At 44.8% G+C, this 21,375-nt stretch overlaps 1 protein-coding gene across 2 annotated transcripts in view; it reads left to right on the top strand.

Annotated features, from left to right (window-relative positions):
• The window catches only part of Xkr6 (XK related 6), a 169,770-nt gene that overhangs the window by 55,807 nt on the left and 92,588 nt on the right, over window positions 1–21,375 (top strand). The window contains exons 2-3 of one of the 2 annotated variants that reach the window (XR_011370794.1): window positions 2,677–2,791; window positions 4,922–6,859. The exons of the other annotated variant lie outside the window; for it this stretch is intronic. The gene's annotated coding sequence lies outside the window, so the exon portion shown is untranslated. Of the gene's footprint in view, window positions 1–2,676; window positions 2,792–4,921; window positions 6,860–21,375 lie in introns of those variants that run through there. 2 annotated transcript variants of the gene reach the window in all.

The following is a 21,375-nucleotide window of genomic DNA, read 5'->3' as shown; positions in this document are numbered from 1 at the left end:
ATCTGTACTTCCCTTGTATATCTGTCTGCTATGCATTTGGTCTTAAAGAGTGAAGGAAGATCCAGCCTAATGTTTTCCAAACAGCTAAGCATTGTCTTAATAGCATTTTTTGAGCATGCTGCCTTGCTCCTCAGAGTCTTTTTTTTTTTTTTTTTTTGTCGGTCGTGGGGCTTGAACTCTGGCCTGGGCGCTGTCCCTGAGCTCTTCAGCTCAAGGCAAGCGCTCTACCTCTTGAGCTACAGCGCCACTTCCGGTTTTCTGGTGGTTTATTGGAGATAGGAGTCTCACAGTCTCTCCTGCCCAGGCTGGCTTTGAACCGCGATCCTCAGATCTCAGCCTCCTGAGTAGCTAGGATTACAGGTGTGAGCCACCAGCGCCCGGCTCCTCAGAGTCTTTATAATTGAGATTTTTCTCAGTGGTAAGTGCTTTGTGCTTGGAGTAGCATCTCAGAGAGGGCAAGGCCGCTGGCTTGGGTGTGGCATTGTATGACTCCTGCAGATTTCAGGGCACTGAAGGCTTGTGCGTGGTGGAGATGAGAGCTGCACTTGCTGGCCAGATGACCCTGGCAAGGGGCCCTGGGGTCCGCTGCAGGCTCACCCATCCCCTGAGGTTGACACTTCTGCAGAAGTTTCAGTCATGAGAATGCATTTGACACTAGATGTTCTTGAATAGGTGAGGATTGTTTTTGCAGAAATTGAATCTACTTTATTGGTTGGTATTTATAACTAACCCTGTAGAATTCACTGATCCTGTTAAATGGAAGAGTTCATCATAACATTCCCAAAGTAACAAAAATGGAGTTTTCCATCAGTGTGGTGTAACTTAAGACTAAGTATTAAGTTAGTAAGCAAAACAGTGTCTTCAGAGTATTGAAATCTGTGTATCATCAAAAGCGTCAGTCCACATGGAAGTAGTGAAAGCTTGTGGGCCTGTCTCAAGTGCTGTGGACAGAGCTTGATCAACTGATGCGGGGGAGGGGGGGTGGCAGCTAGAGCACAGGTTCAGATGCCAGGCCTGGGAGAAGCCGGTGATGGCACCTCTCTCCTGCTGTTGGCTTTTGCCAAAGAATGGTAACACATAGGAGTTGAAAAGGCTTGGGGTTAAATCATAGGTTTCCTCACTGTTGCTGCAGGAGAAATTTGGGGTTTTTGAGGAAGCACATGTATCTCTTAATTAGGTATGTTTTCGCTGAAATGCAGTGCAGACTAGAAAGGGCAGGGCTCTCTGTGCAGGGTAACGGGGGAGGCTGCCTGGATAACACTAGCACACAGCTTCCCCAATGACATCAAAACTTCTGTATGGACAGGGGCAGGAAGCGTCTTCCCCCGCTTCTATTTCCTTAAGACCGGAATGTGACCAGAAGCTGGGCAGACCTCCACACACTCTAATGTCTTACTGTAAAGCTGGTTCTGGGACCTGTCCAGCTCACACTCAAGTAACTAATATTTGTCTAGATATTAGCGTGGACTCCATGAAAAAAAATTGGAAAATGAACTAACTTTGAAATGTGTTCATGACTCTTTTTTAAGATGAAGATAATGTCCTGAATTGAATCAGGAACCTAAATTTGATGTTTTTTGTTTTTTGATAATGTGCCATGTTTCCACAAAATTAAAGAGTGTAATTTAGTATATATAGACTCAAAAGGGAAATTTAGAACATTGAAAATAATGGTATGATACACTTTACTTGGTAATTTGTGTGTTCATTTGATTTAATGTGGGTGTATATGAATGGTATAAATATTATAAAGGGTTTCTGTTCAGAATAGTATAGCTTGGGCCAGTTCTTTCAGTGTAACTTTGGCAGTAAAAGTTTTCAATTTGTAATTACTACTGTAGTTGAATGAAACAGCCTTATATTAAGTGGTTTTGTTTTAAAGATAACTTGGGTAACCTTTTAACATAGGCTCTGAGATATTTTGCTTGGGATTGAGACTTGAAAACATAAGCTTAGCAGTAGAGACAAGATGACTTGAAGTCAGTCACTTGTAATGGAATGATGGCAGTTTTTCTGTAGCCCCTGTGGTTTTATTCTGTTACCATTTAGTGTACAGTGCCTTGGCTTCTGCTCCCAAATCAGAAGTGAGGCAGAATGGGAGCTAGGTAGGTAGAGCTCCAGGCTCACTGATATTATCTTCTAGCACTAGAAGCATTCATCCAGGACTGGTTGAATGAATGAGAGCCTTACTTTGATTGGAGGAGTCTGGTAATCTTCATGTACTTGTAGCATTGCTGTTGGTATAGGTGTTCTGACTACACAGAAATAGATTTCTTTGGGCTGGACTTTTGTGAGAGCTCAGCATTACAGTTGGCTTTCTTGTCCTGGTATGTGCACACACACATGCGCACACGTGTGCACACTCACACACTATCTATCTATCCCATATATGCACTGGAAATAGTGTTAAGCTTAACCACAGAAAATGCATGTGTCATCACAGAAAATGAATATTACTTTTGTTTTCTAGAACTCACTTGAAATTAGATAGTCAGTATTACATACCCAGCAGCTAACATCAGAAGGACATCTTTCCATTGAAAGTAGGATTGTCTCTGTGTAAAAATGTGTACATTTTCATTTTTCTCTGATAAATTGTCTTCTGATATGCATAGTGTCATGTTACAGATTTCATTCCATGATCATTTGTTCATTCACATGTATTTTTATTTTTAGCTCTAAGCGAAAGAAAGACATGAGGCCTCAGCTGAAATGAGGTGCTTGTGAGGTCATCCGATTTCTGGCTAGACGTGTGCGGTCCACGCCTCCTGAATCCACTTCACACACAATGGTAATGGCAAAAGCTGAGGGACAAAGAGGGCCTCATGCCCCATGTCTGTTCCCTTACCCTTTATCTTCTTTAGGAGATCCACCAAATCCTTCAGGTTGAGAACAAGAAGCCTTAACATATGACATATCTTAACTAACTTCAAATGTTTAACACTGGTGTTAACCAAATAACCATGCACTAATCAGTAACCAGACATTTTGGATGTGTTTAACATGGATTTTTTTTTAAAGAGCTCTGTGAACTACTTAACTATGACAACAAAAGATTCACTATGTCAAAAACTTGAGTCTGTAGGAATTTTCAGATTGAATTTTTTTTTTTAAGTAGTAGGGCTTAATTCTTAAACAGCAGCAATCCAGGCTTAATATGTTTTTCAGACTAGAAATTAGGGATTTTTGTCACATTCTTTTCCTGTGGTAAAGAATTTTAAAGGTTTGCTTTAGTTATATGTACAAAGTTGAAGACAATAAAACTTTTTCATTGGAATACAACTTTTTTCAGAATTCATTATTTAGTTTATGTTTATAGGCTGTACAGGCATTATAAATTCATAGACTTTGCAGTCACACTGCAGATTTTACACTAAGCTGTTAGTTCAGATAAGTGGTTCCCTGTCTGATTTCATTTCCTATACTGCATGAAATAGCATTGATAGCAAAATCAACACACAAATTTACTTCTTTTTACCTATGTTATGCAGTTGTTTAATTGATGAGATGCTGAGAAAATTAAATTTCATCCAAATTGGTAGGGCAATACAAAAAGCAAATTCTAAGTCTGTTCGACAGAGAGTATTTTTCTTTTTAAAGAGGTCACATTTGTTTTCAGGTTTTCTTTTAGAGACTCAGTTCTCTGCAGAGTTTGCTTATCTTCTTAATCTTGTTAAAAGTGACATAAAATTTAGAGGAAAATTTTTTTTTCCCCTTCATGTATGTGACATTCTGTAATGATAGAATTGTTCACATGCACTAAGAAAACTGCTTCCTCATGCTGGTCCCTGTAGGGTTGCCCGTAGGCCTGTGTAGCCTTGTTCTAGAGAAAACCAATGAGTCAGGAGTTGTATTCTGTTTTACCAAATCTCCTGATGAGGACTTATATACTCCCCCTGGAAATGTGAACTCTGAACTCTTGGTTTTCTATAGCGTAATTTCTGAGCTATTTATTTATTTATTTATTTATTTATTTTATTTATTGGGTCCGGTCGTGGGGCCTGAACTCTGGGTCTGGGCGCTGTCCCTCAGCTCTTCAGCTCAAGGCTAGCGCTCTACCACTTGAGCCACAGTACCACTTCGGCTTTTTTTCTTTTTGCTCATGTGGTGCTGGAGAATCGAACCCAGGGCCTCAGGCATGCAAGGCAAGTGCTCTACCACTGAGCCGCCTTCCCAGCCCCTCTGAGCTGGTTTTAAATGTCATGGTCTTGCCCACAGTAGAACATGTTTGTGTAGTACCAACGTCTTATTGCTGCCAGGTAAGCATGGAACGTGCTTTCGTAGTCATAGCACTCCGGAGGCAGAGGCAGAAGGACGGTGGAGTCCAGGAGTTCAAGTCAAGCTTGAGGAACAGTTACTAATAGGTGTATTTTTAGAAATTTTAATATCTTCTGTTTATTCAGAGAAAAATTATTTTTCTTTTTCATTAAAAAAAACCTGACTAGGTCAGGCATTTTTGAGGTTAGAGAACTTTGAACAACATCTTTCTAATGTGCTACAACTTAATTAATGAACTGAAAAGACTAAAAGGATTATTAATGGACTAAAAGTTTCTAAAGGTATGAGTTGTACAAGAACAAAATTTGATTTTACTTAGGTACAGAATGGCTTCATGATGATTTCTTTAAGAGAAAATAAAACTAATACTGTTTTAAAGCTTCAGAATTAAGTGTGGAAATGTTTTGAACCAGTAAGTAGGTACTATATATGTGTGTATATATATATATATGTTTAATATTTTAATGTATGTAGCCTGCCTTATTTTAAAGCAAAACTTTAATATTAGACTTAAAAGGAAATAAATCTAAGATGAAAAAAATTTAATGTTAAAATGTTTTGAAGTAATAAAAGTAAATAACCTTTTCTAAGAATTCTTTTCCTTTGACGTTGTTTAATTTTTTTTCCCCTTTTTGTTTTTTAGGTTTGAAATTTTTTTTTGGTGATGGCATGCTCAGAATCTTGGAGCCCTAAGTTGAATATATTGGAAATTTAGGAACCTTGGAAATTATGTTTTCTCACATACAAATAATAACTTGCTAGGTGAACTAGCAGATTTAATAAAAGTATGAAAAAGAACTGTGTTTCTGAGTCAGCAGGCATGTCTGGTATTACCACCTGCGCTCTGGAGACATTTACCTTTTGAAGGTTTTGAGTTCTTTGGACCTGATATTTTATGTAGTTTCTTCCCATGCCTGTTTGGTTAGCTGATTTTCTTTTCTATCTACCTTGTAGTGTAGATTATTTAGATCAGAGATAGTTATTATTGATCAGAATAAAAAAGTAGAAATCAGTAAACAATCTTAAATGCAATAACCACAAAATTTCACTCTGCAAATGGTCTCAAATGGTCTGTATTAGAATACACTACCCGAAGTATATCCAAATATACCTATGGGAAAAAACTACTTGTTTGTAAAATCTGACTTTATTATGTAGGACAGAAATGCTAGTGAGTTGGGAAAGAAGCTTCTCGCTCACCTCTTTTCTTTTTGGGTGAGTGATTGAATGCTCAGGAAAAGTTTCACATAGGAGTTTATTGCAGGTATTTTTATTGGTGGAACTGGTATTCTGAAGTCCGAGCAAGTCCTAAGGTTTGTACTGGAAGATGAAGGGCCTCTCCATTACTCTCCCGCTTGCTTTTGTTATAAGGTACACACACACACACGCACGCACGCACGCACGCACGCACGCACGCACGCACGCACGCACACACACACACACACACACACACACACGATGGATATTTTAACTTGTATTTAAAAGATAGCACAATGAAAACATTAGACGTTTAAAATCAACTTGCAGTTTAATCTAAATGTATGTTGCCTATTTAGCAGTTTTTCAGTGATGACTGGCTTTTTCAGAGCTCCTTCTGTGGTACTTGGTCGCTGGAGGTGTCTCTTCCTCACCGGTGCCAGCCTCAGCATTGCCTGGGCTTTGGCATTTGATACACCCACAAGGAATTCACCAGGCAGAGAAAAATTTGGTCCCCACTGGAATGAATATTTAAAGACCTTCTTAGATTCTGAAAACTGAGTACACATGAAAGAGACCAGAGGAATAGTGAGGGGGGTGGGAGTTAAGCTTGTAGAGCTAACCTAAGTGCAGCAAGGTAGGAGCCCGAGGTGTAGATGAAGATGAGCCGTGGGAAGCACCTTGGACGGGAGCCGCCTGGTGCGCTCTGGGGAGCTCAGGAGCATGCTGCCGTGCTTAAGGGCGAGCTGTAAAAAAACGGATGCATTTACCAACAGTGAGTTTGATTTCATTCTAGAATATCTAGTGTAACTGTAACTCCAAGTAAATATCCCTACAATGTTGAGCATGGTGGAGAAGCGAGGATATGAATACAGTCGGGTGTTTGGTGGGCATATCCTAGAAACTGGTAAATAAATCTTGAAATGTGTTTTCAGGTTTCTGTTGGCCTCAGTTGTGATGACAAAGCATTTTGGTGGGGCTCAGGGGAAGCCTGTGCCTTTCTGGGTCACTGCTTCCCAGCCTGGCACACCACTGATACATCAGAGATGGAGGAACAGCTTTGCATGAGTTAGGCCCAGAGAAAGTAAGCTAAACAGGAAGTTTTAGACCAACTCCACCTGGAAATCTGAAGGAGAAGCTAGGGCTCCTTCCCTAAGAAGACCACACATGTGTAGTGTTGTCACAGTATCTGGGCCGGCAGTAGTAGCCCCTGGCCGCCTATTATGCTCTCTTCCTTCTACTTCTGCCCTCACTCCCAGGTTGATTTCCCTCTTCCCTGACTCCTCTGCCTTTCCACACAGACACCTGTAGTCACCACAGAGTGCTTCCTTGTGACAGGGCCAAACTGCAGAGCTGGGGCAGAGAACAAACAGAAGAAATGGATCCTGAGGCCCTGGGGAGGGCAGGGGGCTGGGGAGGGGGGTCCTGCCTTCTGCTTCCTGCCTTCACAGGAGCTGTAGTTCAGAATAACTCCAAGCTTTAATTTTCAGTGACTGTACTTTTTCTAAAACATTTAATTATTATGAAGATGTTTTTCTTTAAATGTGACTTCTGTCTTCAAATTTCAAATTCATGGCATAAAATTATAATAGTGACTAGAAATGTGTCCATTGTAATAGTGATTGGGATTGTTTGTGGCTTTTCCATTTGTAGCCCATTCTCAGGGAAATCAAGATTCCTAGATTATTCCATCGTTAGTCCTTTTAGGTTTTCTGGATGTGTGACTCCTGCTTTTACTAATATATCTGTAAGTATAGAAAAGAGTGCCTTCAGACCATGTTTGGCCACAGAACGGATGTATTAAGTCGTACTATTGGAAATGTGCTTCATCACAAGAAAGGCCATTTGAGCAGCTTTCCTCTGCACCGGGACGTCATGGGCTGCCCACTTGTTATGTCGGTCACTGGGACTTCCCTGTACAGGACGGCGTCACTGGAAGTGCCCTGAAAGATCACGGCAGTCTGAAGGAACCTGTAGGAGCATCGTCAGTGACAACGCATGACGTACCGTAGGCTGACGGTGGCTTCTGCGTGGACTGCTGTTTACAGGTTGGACCTGTGACAAGACACATCACAGAAACAAAGTCACCTCTCCCCATCAGTCATTGCTTTCAGTGTGGCTTTGTGGCTGGTGACTCCAGTGTTGAGGGAGCCCTGGATCCCTTCATGTAGTTCGTATTTGAAGGTGTTTTCTGATTCAGCCTGTGGTGTTGGGGGCCTTTACAGCAGTGCCTCGGAATTTCACATCCCTGGAGAGAGTGATTGAGAGGGAGACAGAGCCGGACGCAGGCATTGGAGCCAGGGCCTCTCTGGGAAAACGTTGAGCACATGGGATTCAAAATCGGTCAGGTTCTTGCCAGACCTCTTCTGTTCAAGTAATTTCATTACATGTTTTTTTCCAGCTCTTCACAACGGTAGCCCCTTTAACTTCAGTAGACATGGTAGACATATTACAGTCTTCTTCCCTCCCGTTTCCACTTAATTCTGCCGAGGCCTGGAGCCTGGTGAGTGCCTTACTGTAAAAGGCCTACTTGTCCCGTTTCCCACTTCCGTCCTTTCCGTAGTTCTAGACCTAGGGACTTTGGCTGTCTAAGGTGTTCCTATAAAAATGTACTAGCATTGTATTGTGCAGGTGGCCTTTTAGTTGTGTGACAGACGTAGTTTCTGAGGCCATTGGCTCCCCATTGGGCACTGCTGGGGGCTGGTGTCACCCAAACTCCCCCTACAACTGCTGGTTCTGAGAGCTGGCGTGGGCCTCAGCCTGCCTCGGAGCAGGAAGATCCAGACCTCGTGTCTGGAAGCTGGCTGGGACTGGAGCAGCTGGAGATAGCCACGTTTCCCTTGGTGACAATGAAAACAAGTATCAGAGAAAATGCTCATAGCAATTCAAGTGTTTTGAAGGCAATATTTGTGGAAAACTAGGCCGGCTTTTCAGGCCTACACGAATCTCTTGTCTAGCTACGTGTGTCTATGTAAACAAAGATAGAACAAAAAAATGCCATATTGTACTGGTATTTTAGAAATAAGCTGTTATTCAGGTTGGGTGTAGTGGTGCATGTTTATGATCCTAGCTACTCAGGAGGTGACACAGGATTGTGCTCCGAGGTCAGCCCAGGCAAAACTGAGAACCTGTCTCAAAAAAACAGGCTATATATGCCAGGCATTGGTGGCTCTCACCTGACATCCTCCTGCAGAGGCTGAGCTCTGAGGATCATGGTTCAAAGCCATCTGTGAGACTCTTACTTCCAGGTAAGTACCAAAAATGCCAGAAAACCTGTAGCGCAAGTAATAGAGCACTATCTTTGAGCAGAAACGATCAGGGACAGTGCCCAGGGCCAGCACAAACTGGAGAACTCAAAACAAAAACCCAGGCTTTGTGAAGTGGTACACCTGTGTAATCTGTGCTACTCAGGAGGTAGAGATAGGAAGATCATGGTGGAAACTGGTACAAAAAGGGGTAGGGTATGTCTTCAATGGCATAGGGCTTGAGGCCTGAGAGGTGGAAAAAAAAATCAGAATCACATGTGTTTTGTGTAAGAGGATATACTATTATGTGTGTGTGTATATGTATGGTGAGCCCTGCTCTGAAAAAAACGTAAAACCCAATACTTTTCACATTGCTTTTGAGGAAAGGTTTAAAGAATGACTATTTTTCATGCAATGTGTGGATACTCTCAGAATCTGCTCATATTGTGCTCAAATGTAAGAAATAACATAGTCCATGTGTTGTCTGAGCTTTTGATTTTGACTGACTGCTTGGGGGACTGGAATGAGTATCTGCTGTGTGTAGCGTAGAGGTGGTCCAGAAGAAACAAGTTTGTACTCTGAAAGAGGTTTTAACAAGCTTTTGTTTGTGCTTTTATTTTGTTTGGTGACTCTGGCACTGCTATTAGTTGTTATTAGTTGGCCAGACTTGATTTCGCTGGCTGAGTGGCATGGCTGAGTACTCCGTAATGTAACTGTGTTGAAGGCAGATGTTGGCGCGTTCCTTTATCCTAGAGTCATGAGACATTCCTGTCTTTGTTTTTGTTCTTTGAGTTAAATAAACAAGAGCGTGAATAAACAAGATAATCTAAATTTCACTGTGTAACTTTTCTACCCCAGGTAGCAGGGTAAGGAGTCAGGGAGTTGGGCAGTGTGTGTGTGTGAGAGAGTGTGTGGTTTCTTCCCAGGAAAGACGTCTGCCTGGATTCTGCAGTGTTGACTATGTTGTGTTCTGTTCTAAATCCAGCCAAGGGAACTTGGGTGTAAGTCCAGCCCCACAGTTGCTGCTGGACTGACAGGGTAGATTCCTAACAGACAAAATAGGGAGAAGGCAAACAAGAACGTAGGGGAATGCAATCTTTTTCTTTGTCTGCCTCCTCCCTTTTTTTTTTTGGTGGTGGTGGTATGGGGTTTGAACTCTGGCGCCTCATACTCTATTGCTTGCTCAGCTGGCATGCTGCTTCTTGAGGCGCCCTTCTATGCGAGAGCTTGTTTAGCCTCCAGCTTCTCCTCCGCCATCTTCCCCGGACTCTTCTTGAGGCACACTTCTAGCTCTGCTTTTTGCTGATCACTTGGGGATAGAGTCTCTGTGACTTTTCTTCCTCAGCTGGCTTTGAAGTGCAGTCCTCCAGATCTTAGCCTGAGTAGCTAGGACCACAGGCATGTTCCACTGGGGCCTGGCTCAAACCTTAATTTTCAATTAAAAAGTTGTCTTAAAGAAGGGTACTGGTGGCTCATGTCTGTAATTGTAGTTACTCAGGCTGAGACCTGAGGCTTGCTGTTCAAAGCAAGACAGTCCAAGAGAATCTGATTTCCAGTTAACCACCAGAAAACTGGGAGTGGCACTGTGCTCAAATTGGTAGAGTGATAGCCTTGAGAGAAAGGGCTGAACCAGTGCCCAGCCCTGAGTTCAAGCCTATGACTGACAAAATTGTCTTACATTTTTATACCCTAATCTAAAAGAAAGAAAGTAAATGATACCTTTTTTCTGTATGCATTTGTTTTGTACAATTAAAAGTTGGTAAGCCAGGGACTGGGCAGGTGGCTCAGTGGTAGAGTGCTTGCCTTGCATGCCTGAGGCCTTGGGTTCGATTCCTCAGCACCACATAAGCAAAAAGAAAAAAAAGCCGGAAGTGGCGCTGTGACTCAAGTGGTAGAGCACTGGCCTTGAGCTGAAGAGCTGAGGGACAGCGCCCAGGCCCAGAGTTCAAGCCCCATGACCGGACCCCCCCCCAAAAAAAAAAAAAAAAGTTGGTAAGCCTGTCATTGGAGGCTCACGCCTGTAATCCTAGCTACTGAGGAGGCTAAGTTCTGAGGATCATGGTTCAAAGCCAGCCCAGGCAGGAATGTCTGTGAGACTCTTATCTCTAGTTAACTACCAGAAAGCCAGATGTGGCTATGGCCCAAGTGGTAGCGCACTAGCCTTTAGCTGAAAAGCTGAGGGACAGCACCCAGGCCTAGAGTTCAAGTTCCATGACTGGCCCAAAACAAAAAGTTTATAGTCACACATCTCTTTAAGATTATTCTTAAGATGTCCATTTGTGAAATTGAAGGGCTGGAAGCTGCTGCTTCTTGGAACTGAATGCTCACTATTAGAGTGTTGAGGGACCCGCTTCATTCTGTTTCACCCATAGCATACATCCCGGTCACTGAGGGACCTGGGAGCAGTTTGGCAAAGTCTGGATTTTGAACTCAGCATTGGTGTTTGTGTAATGGGAATCACTGTTTTAAAATGTGACATTGTAGCCCATGAGAGCAGTGGGCTTCACCAAGATTGGCCAAGAACTTTCTGGGAAAGTCAGGTCACAGTTGCATATAAAAATAAGGTGAAATCAGTCAGGTACCAGTGGCTCATGTTTGTAATCCTAGCTACTCAGAAGGCTGAGGTCTGAAGATTGTGGTTTTTTGTTGTTGTTTTGTCCGGTTGTGGGGCCTGAACTCTGGGCCTGGGCACTGTCCCTCAGCTCTTCAGCTCAAGGCTAGCATCTACCACTTGAGCCACAGCATCACTTCCGGCTTTTTTCTGTTTGCTTATGTGGGGCTGAGGAATCGAACCCAGGGCCTCGAGCATGCAAGGCAAGCGCTCTACCACTGAGCCACCTTCCCAGCCCTTGAAGATTGTGGTTTGAAGGCACCTCACGCAGGAAAATCCTGGAGCTATAGCTTAAGTAATTGAGCAGTAGTTTTAGCTTTGAGCAAAAATGCTCAGGGACAGTACCCAGGCCCCAAGTTTAAGCCCCAGAGCTGGACCAGGAAAAACAAAAACATGTCAGATGATGCAAAAGTCCAGTATAACACAGATTATCAGGAATTCACACTATTGCAGTTAATTACTTAATCTGCAGAAGTTATCAGACTACAAAGGTCATTTCTTAGGTATTTATGGAAATATATGATATATAAATATGTAAAATGATGCCATACATGTTTTCTTTCTGGGTACTAAGTTTAACTTTGTATCTCCTTGAGTGACTAGACTGCGTTTGCTAGTTCGCTCTAGCGGACTGGCAAAAGGACCCCGAAGGAGGAGGTACTAAGAATGAGTGTTGTATTTGAGCTATGTGGTTATTTTCCCAGAGAAAGTTTAAGCTGAATAATACAAATTCTGTATTCTACCCACTTGCAGGCCAGCCACGTGAGTGAGTAAATGTTTAGTAATACTATGTGTCAAGTGAATTTTGAGCGAAGACACTGGGATTTATTTTTCCCTGTCTTGGGGAAGTCAAGTTTTATCCTTCCTCTGGTTGCTCCTGGGCAGGAAGTTGAGAGGAAGCCTGTGGTCTGGTCTGGTTCACATTGCTCTCTAAAGCACCTCCTCACCGCTTGGGATAATGCAGAATTCTTTCTGAATTGCTCATTAGAGAAAGTGGGCCATATTCTACACTTAAGTGTTTTCCGTAGAGACTTTTTCTTAGGAGACCAGCGTTGAATTATTAAACCCTGAGCTCTGATTAGTGAGGCAGACATCTGCTTCTTGTATTCACTGGGACTTGAAAGCAAGAAGGAAATTACTGAGTAAATCGAATTGGCTGGGGAGCTCATTTTACACTGATGTGAAAGGTCACAACACATCCTTGTGGGTGTGAAACCGCTGGCACGGCTGAGAGCATAACCTGCCATTCAAGATTTGAATGCAGCATTTCGAACATTCTCATTTTACCACCACGTCAAGATTATAGGCCAGTAAGTATTGGGATAATTTCACTTAAAATATGGTAGGGCCACAAACTGGGATGGATTTGCAGTCCTGTTTTGAGGTAAGCACATTTCTGACTGAATTCTTGATTACCCAGAAGCGGGGCTTTCGTTTTCTTTCTCTTGCCAGGATCTGTCTTGCTTGAACTCAGTTTACAGTGTAGGTAAACTATCTCAGCTTTCCTCCAGAAATGGGGATTTTCTTTAGCTCTTGAGTGGCTGGTTCCCCGTGTTCACTGCAAGCCCCGAGTTCACTTTAGAAGTCCACACAGAATGGTCATTGCAGAATTCCACGCCTCGGCGGCCTGAACGCCAGGAGCAGGTGGGGCTTCTGCAGCCCTGCTGCACGATGGTAAGACGCTGTCGTTCATCAGTGGAAGTCACCCCTTCCCAGCTCCCCCCACATTTTTCAGTATGATTGTTGACACCAAAATCATTCTTTCAAAAAGCTGAGTGGCAGAGAGTTTGACAGGCACAATGGGGCTGGACGTGGAGTATTGAAACAGTCTTCGTTCTTGGAGCAAGCACATCGCTGGTGTGTCTCTGGGCCCTAGCACCGGCCTAGGCTCTTGGAGACTACATTGCAGCAGGTGCAGTAAGACAACAGTAAGTGAATTGGAATGGACTGGGGGGGGGCACCATTCTCCATGGGGTTCTTTCTAAGCATCTTGTATTTGAGGCATTTTCCTGATTTGTACGGGCAGCACAGATACACAGGACAGGTGGCCTCTGGCCCAGGTGGGATGCAGGAGACTCACCATTCTGTTCAGAATGGCGCCAGCTTTATGAATTACTTACCTGTGGATAAGATGACCGATGCATACCCAGGATGCAAGGGAAAGGCCAGGTTGCCATGCTTAACTGGATACACCAGCGTAGATTCTGCTCCAAAGCGAGATTCGAGAAAGAGGTTTGTGGAAGATGAGGCTCACCAACAGGTTGTCCTTAGAAAAAAGAAAAGTAAATGTCTTGGCTCATCCTGGGCAGTACTGGCAGCCGTGAGCAGCCCTGCATGGCACTGGTCACCCCCTTCCTCAGCTTTCCTCCGGGCTAACTCAAGTGGCATCTCGGTGGTATAATGGGTGAAGGTGGGCCTGAGTCACACACTGGTGGCTCTGGTGGCAAGGGGTGACGCTGGGGTGGACCGATCCCACCAGGACAGCCCCGCAGGCTGTGCCTGCGTCTCCTGAGCAAAGGGTGGGCCCCAGGCCGTGTCACCACAGCCCTGGTTAGGCTGATGACGGGGAGATGGTGAGGCTCCCCGGGCCGTGCCGAGGGCTTCAGTGCCAGGGCGGGAGCGTGCCCTCTTCTGGAGCTTGCTTTCACCCCATGACCGTTCCCTCCGAGCAGGGCAGAGGATAAGTCAAAATTTCCTTAAAACACATAACTTGGTTTCCTTGCAAAGATGGCAGGATTTGTTGAAGTGACAAGTAGTGCAGAAAATAAGAGAAAAAACATTGACTCTCGATAGTCTGATTGCCATTGTTTCAGCCCTCTGTGTCCTCTGCCGTGTGCGATGCCCATTATCCATGCCAACAGCTCTGGGTTGTTTTTTTTTTTAATTTTTTAGTGTGATTAAGTAGTTATATAATTTCCCAAATTTCACAGTATTATTGTGGGATAGTGATGATCATTTAAAGTCACAAACACATTCTAACTTTCCTGGAGCAAATCGTCTATCATGGTCTATAACATGAGTTCTATGAGCTTTGCGATACAGTTATTTCTTCCACATTGGGTGATCTGCACCTTTCTTTTGTTTTGCATAGTGTCAGCTCTTCCCTCCTTCCCATTTGTTCCCTCCCTCCCATCACTGCCATTAAGTTGCTTAGTTCATTTTGGTCAATGTCCAGTGCAGCTGATGGGTCCTGCTGTTATATGTTTTTCCCAGATTCCTTCTAGTTCCCAACAGCTCTGTTTGGCGTGGCTGCCCGGGGTGCTTGTCACCAACTTAGCGTGGCTGGGAAAGTAAGTAGTGTGTAGATTTCACTCTGGTTCTTTCTAGTTTTTTCTCTCTTACAAAGTTGGTTTCTGTGACTAGCCTGTATGATTGCTGCTCTTCGCTTATCTCCTTGGTACAAGTGAGGGGCACATCAAAAACAGGACCTCCTGTGTCTGACACACAATACTGGAAGCCAGTACCACAGCTGCTGTTCATTGAGTGGCTCTCTGCGAGGCTGTGTGCTGTTCCCTTGGGACCCCTTGCTCTCACTCAGGAGGATAGCGGGGTTCCCACGGAAGAGCGGGAACCTGAGTGCTCCCAGGCCTCACCCAGCTGCCGCCTGCTGGCCCATGCTGTTGCTCAGGACGATCGTGTGGAACTGCACGTCCGGTTTCTGGCTCCAAGGCCAAGGCCAGCACATAGTGAGGAGTATGAACAGCCAAACTAAACCAGAACTTCCTAGCTTCCTCCCCTAGGGCTGCTTTGATTCCAAGTTTCTAGTCTAATGAGGCAGATCAAAGAGACATTTTCCAGAGAAACTGGAAATCCTACATAAAGGTGCCACACTTCTCAGTCGAGCCTTGCCAGTCTGTAGGAGGGCTCAGTGTGGGTGATACTTTGTTGTTGTTGTTATTTTAGGGAAAGCGCTTTCTGGAGAGGGTTTAACAAGACCTGGCAAGGTTGGGGTGTGTGTGTGTGTGTGTGTGTGTGTGTGTGTGTGTGTGTGTGTGTGTGTGTGTGTGTGTGTGTGTGTGTGTGTGTGTGTGTGTGTGTGTGTGTGTGTGTGTGTGTGTGTGTGTGTGTGTGTGTGTGTGTGTGTGTGTGTGGTCTTTCCTCATTTTCTCCCTGCTCCCCCTCCCCATACTTTTTGATGGTAAGATCTAGGGATGATTCTAGAGTAAGCTGTTGGGGATGAAGCAAGGAGTAGAGTCTGAGCTATTGAAGAGGCTGCCCTGTTAGTGTGAGAGGCTTGGTTCTGTACAAGTTATTCCGTTCTTAACAGTGAGTTCTGCTGAAAAACCATAGTCTATGGACTTCCACACCCACCCCACCCCTCCTGCGCCACGGCCTTCCTGCCTCTTCCTTTGTTGAGAATGCTTCTCCCCAGGGACCCCCAAGGCCACACCCCTTCTCTGTGCCATGATGTCCTGGCGAGGCTGCCCTGGGCCAGCCTGGCTGGCCTGTCCCTGTGGTCACTGCGCCCCATTTTCACATGGCAGTGCACGTCCACTAAGATACAAGCCCAGTCAGCGGGGTCTTTGACTAGCTGGGGCTGGTTCCTCCGAGAACAACCCGAACAAGTGCATGCATGAATCGTCCTCCACCGCCAGAGTTCAATCTGGATTTCGAGGTTTAGGGTTTACAGGTGAGCGCTCCTCTGGGTGGACTTCCCTGCCCCGTAGCCTGGGCCTGCCTCCTGTTCCTCTCTGATGAGCCTTCACCTAGCCACAGCCTGTCATCTGTACATTAGAGCTTCACTTGGGTTAATGCCAAGCACCATTGCTTCAAAACATGTTGGTGGGATGATGCTGAGGCAGGCTGGCCTCGCTGACGGCTCCTCTCTGGTGGGCACTTGCCCTCCTGCCCGCCCCCCCCCCAGGCTGGATGCAGAGTTCAGTGGACAGCTCTGTGGGTAAGAGGTGGCAGCTCGCTGGGTGCAGTTTCGGGGCAAGGGCAGAGGGGAGAATGAACGTCACCTCGGTGCTGGGCCTCTGCCTGCCCAGGACTGTGGCAGGGGCTCTCCTGATTCGAGTTTTCTTAAGGCCATTTTCAGGAGGTTCTTAGGATTCTTGTCACTCCTCTTAGCAGTGAAGTCCCAGTGTTACTCTTGCTACCATGCTGAAGGGAACCTGGAACCCTGTGTTCCATGGGAACACAGTTTGCACCCTTCTCTGAAATCACTAGCCTCACAGTGAGGCATCTGGAATTATTTCCAGCTTGCATGCCTACCTGCTTTATGTGCCTGCCTTAGGTGCTTCTGCACTACAGCAAGTAGCTTTAAAATACGTAGAACGTGTAATATATTTAATAGCACTTTACACTTGTATATTACTGGACCACAGTTTTGCCCTTTGATGTACAGTAAAATTGCATATAAAGTGGTACAGAAAACATGCAGATTGGGGCTGGGAAGGTGGCTCAGTGGTAGAGCACTTGCCTTGCATTCATGAGGCCCTGGATTTGATTCCCAGCACCACATAAGCAAAAAAAAAAAAAAGCTAGAAGTGGCACTGGGGCTCAAGTGGTAGAGCGCTAGCCTTGAGCTGAGGGACAGCACCCAGACCCAGAGTTCAGGCCCCATGACCGGACCACCCCCCCCCCAAAAAAAAAAACATGCAGATTGAAGCTGGCTGCTGGTGGCTCACGCCTATAATCCTAGCTACTCAGGATCTAAGGATCTAAGGATCGCAGTTCAAAGCCAGCCTAGGCAGGAAAGTCCGTAAGAGTCAAATAAACCACCAGAAAACTGGAAGTGGTACTATAGCTCAAGTGGTAGAGTGCTAGCCTTGAGCTAAAGAGATCAGAGACGGTTGCTGGGAAGGTGGCTCAGTGGTAGAGCGCTTGCCTTGCATACATGAGGCCCTGGGTTTGATTCCTCAGTACCACATAAGCAAAAAGAAAAAAGCCGGAAGTGGCACTGTGGCTCAAGTGGTAGAGCGCTAGCCTTAAGCTGAAGAACTGAGGGACAGCGCCCAGGCCAGAGTTCAGGCCCCATGACCGGAGCAAAAAAAAAAAAAAGCTCAAAGACAGCACTCAGGCCCAGAGTTCAAGCCCCACAACTGGCAAAAACAAAAACTTGCAGGTGGATATCTGAGAAACCTGGGGAACCATTGAACTAGAAAATGGTCACATCTGTCCAACCAGACCGTGTGGAGCGGTTAACGCTGAATAAAATGTTCCTACTTCTCTACATGGGAGAGTTTCAGAGTGTCTCCTTGAAGATTCTACAAAGAAGTTGGCTTATGAGTCAGCACTCTTGTTGCAGTTTTTTAACGTGTGTCGGTGTGGGCGGTGGCGTTCTGTGTAGCAGAAGCAGCCAGACTGCCGGCATGAGATTGGAGAGGAGCGGGAAGGCATGATCTCGGCTTTGGGCAAATAACTGAAGCGTGGCTGGTGGCCTCAGCAATGCCGCTGATGACGCTGACCAGCTGGTGAGCAGGAAGGAGGGCAGCGTCCTTTGGCTCGGAAGAGGACGAGCAGGGATGGGAGTCCTGTCTGGAGCTGTGGTCACCTCGGTACCACAGTGGATGACTTGAAGGGGGTGTTCGGAGGGTCAGTAGCAAAGGATTGTAAGGGAAGATTCTTTGCTGCTGTTTAGGTCCTCTGATGATGGGATACTATATATGTTCCCAATAAAATGTGGATAATAGATCTCAAAGTATAATGTTCAAAATTTTGTATCACAAACTATGTTTATTACATACATGAAATGTAAGAAGGGAGAACGGCCTGAAGTTCTTACTATAATACTGTTATAATGTCATGTTGAAAATACTTAAACCAAGCTGGGTACTGGTGGCTCATGCCCGTAATCCTCGTTACTCAGGAGGCTGAAATTGGAGGATCGCAGTTCAAAGCCAGCCTGGGAAGGAAAGTCCATGAAACTCTTAATCTCCAATAAATTGCTCAGAAAAAGCTGGAAGTGGCACTGTGGCTCAAGTGGTAGAGTGCTAACCTTGAGCAAAAAGCAGCTTAGGGACAACACCCAGGCCCAGAGTTCAATCTCCGGGACTGGCAATAAATAAAATTCTTTAACCAGACTTAACCTTTCTTCTCATTTGTCCTCCATCCGCCTCCCTCCCACCCTCCTCACCCCAAAAAATCTCCACATGTTCTAGCTTCCAGGTAATTCATTTTTAAAATTTCAAGTTAGCTATTTGAAGGAGTTACACCATTGGAATCTTCACCTACATAGACTGTATTTTAGTCAGTTCGTAGACGTAGGCATATGGCTCTGTATATGTTTTTATATGTTTATAATTTAGGTGTATAGGTAATATATAATAACATAATTTAGGTATATATAAGAGAACATGAGCCTGATTTATATCACTTACTTCCATCTAATCCCTGGGTCCCATGCTAGCATCTGTACAGGATGGATTCAGAGAATCCAGTAGCTTCTTCCCGGCGCCTCACTGAACTTAGAACCTAGATCTCAGATCCGTGTTAATATGGGCTGGATTGGGCTAATGGGCTGTGACCAGGAATGTTTTAAATGAATAGGAAAAAAGACTCAAAAGAAGCCTACATATACACGAGAGAATTATTTGATGAAATCTTACTCAGTTGATATTTGTGGATGTGTGTGAATGCACCTGCCAGTATACTCCAGGAGTTACACTGGAAAAATGCATTTTGTTCTCAGAGTTAAAATCAGAAACATTAAACGAGCAGTGCTGTGGGCTCCATCCCTTATCTGTAACTCCACCTTCCAAAACCTGAAAGTGTTTACTTAAGTTTGGTACAGGGTCACTTGGCAGCAAAACAAGACCTAATGTGATTTAAAGTGATTTATAATCTTGCTTAATACCACATACTGCATTTGTTACACTCAGCTGCAGAATAGAGTTGTAGCTTTGACCTCAGTCGGTCAGTGTGCTGGTACTGAGGGACTCTTATTCTTCCTTAGGTTCCCCACCCCCACCCCCAGGCTGCTCTACCACTTGAGCCACACCTCCACTTCCAGCTTTTTTATAGCTATTTAATTAGAGATACTGGTCTCTTGGATTTGGATTTGTCTGTCCAGTCTGGCTTTGAACCTTGATCCTCAGATCTCAGCCTCCTGAGTAGCTAGGATTGTAGACATAAGCCACTGGGGCCTGGCCCCAATTCTTTTTTTAATAGCAAAGAAATTTTGAGCCACAAGATTTGGGGGGGGGCAGGTACCAGAGCATGAGGCATTTGAACAGTTTTTGCTCATTCAGCGAGTGTTTCCTATGTGCTTAGCATTAGGCTGCAGAAGGAGAAAGACGAGGTGCGTTGAGTGCCTGGGGACGTGGGCAGACTTTGGGTGGGACAGGTTGGGGGCCACCAGAGCTGGGCTTCTGGGTTGCGCTTTTCTGTTTTAGCTCATTCAGACCCTCAGGCTCCTCTGCAGAACTTCACACCAGCCCTTCAGAGCACCAGAAAAACAATCCCCTGACTACCTCCTCCCTGGTTCCTATGCCCTGAGTGCTACCACAGTGCCCCTTACCTGGACGACCATCTTGCCATGGGTTCGCCCCTCTGGGCTTTCCCTAGCAGCTTCCCTGGCCTCCTTCTCCTTCTCTCCATTCTCAGCACTGGGACAGGGCACAAGGGATGGTCTAGAAGGGTCACCAGGGGAGCAAAGGTCTCAGGGTCACAATGACCTGGGCTCAGGTTCTGTTTCTTCTTCATTCTAGCAGTGGGTCCCTGCAGTGGGTCCCTAACACAAGGACCAGTTTGCCACCTGTAAGGTGGATTGGCAGTATTTTGTGAGTTGCAGTTAAGAAGAATATACATGAATGCCTATGGCAATGTCAGAAAATGAATCACAGACTGGAGGGACAATTACAGTATGAAGAACAGAACCAGATTAGTGTTCAGAATTTATAGGCTCTCCTTCCGGCTAGTAAGAAGAAAAGAAGACTCCATTTTCAAACATAGGCAAGAGATATGAATAGATGTTTCTGAAGAGGAAATAAAAACATCAATAAACACATTAAAAGATGTTCAGCCTCATTGGCAACCCAGGAAATGCAAACTCAGATGGTGGCCCATTGGTCCAGCAGTACACACACCTGTTCCCAGAGGTGTACGGGCTGCTTACTCTTGAAGGTAGTTATGTAGTAGAATTGAACGTGTATACCCTCATCACCCAGCCATTCCATTGCTAGGAATACGCAAAACCTTTAGAAATACCACCAACAACAACCCCCCTCCCCCTCCCCACGAAAAGGAGACTGGTGAAATTGTAGGTACACATTAGTGGAATATTATATACTTAAGTAAAGATTTGTTTCAGTGATTAAAAAACAAGTTATCTAAAAATTCTAGCTAGGTGCTGGTGACTCATGCTTATAATCCTAGCTACCCAGGAGGCTGAAATCTAAGGATCATGGTTCGAAGCCAGCTTAGGCAGGAATGTCTATGAGACTTATCTCCCATTGATCACTAGAAAATGAAGTGGTGCTGTAGCTCAGATGGTAGAGTGCTAGCCTTGAGCAAAAGAGCTCAGGATCGGCATCCAGACTCAAGAGTTCAAGCTCTATGACTGACCCCCCCCCAAATATTCTTAAACCTGGCAACTATTTGACATTGTATGTATGTTTACATGTGTGTGGCACTTAGGTAAGCATATGTGTGGTGCCAAATGGGAACGATGAACAAAAAATTGAGTACAATGGCTGCTAGTCTCAGGAAGGGAAATGGAATGCCGTAGAATACAAAGTGCCAGTTGAATGAAGAAAACAAAGCTGTGAATGAATGCCCAGTGTTCAGTTTTTACAATGCTGGGTAGAGAGGTGTCCCTTGTATTATTATCTTGATATGCTTGAACTATTTTACTTAATAGTCCTCAAAGATTTCCATTTCCTCACTTGTAGAGTTCCAGTCCCTCCAGCTGGAGCAGCAGCTGAAGCAAGGTCTCATTCTTGGTGAGACATTTTTGATCCTGTCTCTACTCTGTTTCAAGCCTGTGTGTTATGGCTTTCATCACCTGATGTTTCAACCATGGAGTGCCCGGCCATGGTCTGTGCTTGCCTCTTGTATACATTGGCCTGCAGGGCTTTGTTGGCAGGAATCTTCTTTATACAT

The sequence above is a fragment of the Dipodomys merriami genome, unplaced genomic scaffold (genome assembly GCF_024711535.1).
Source record: "Dipodomys merriami isolate MVZ:Mamm:240054 unplaced genomic scaffold, mDipMer1.0.p SCAF_12, whole genome shotgun sequence".
Taxonomy (NCBI): Eukaryota; Metazoa; Chordata; class Mammalia; order Rodentia; family Heteromyidae; genus Dipodomys; species Dipodomys merriami.
Note: the sequence above shows the minus strand (reverse complement) of the source record. Positions and strands in the feature narration are given on the sequence as shown.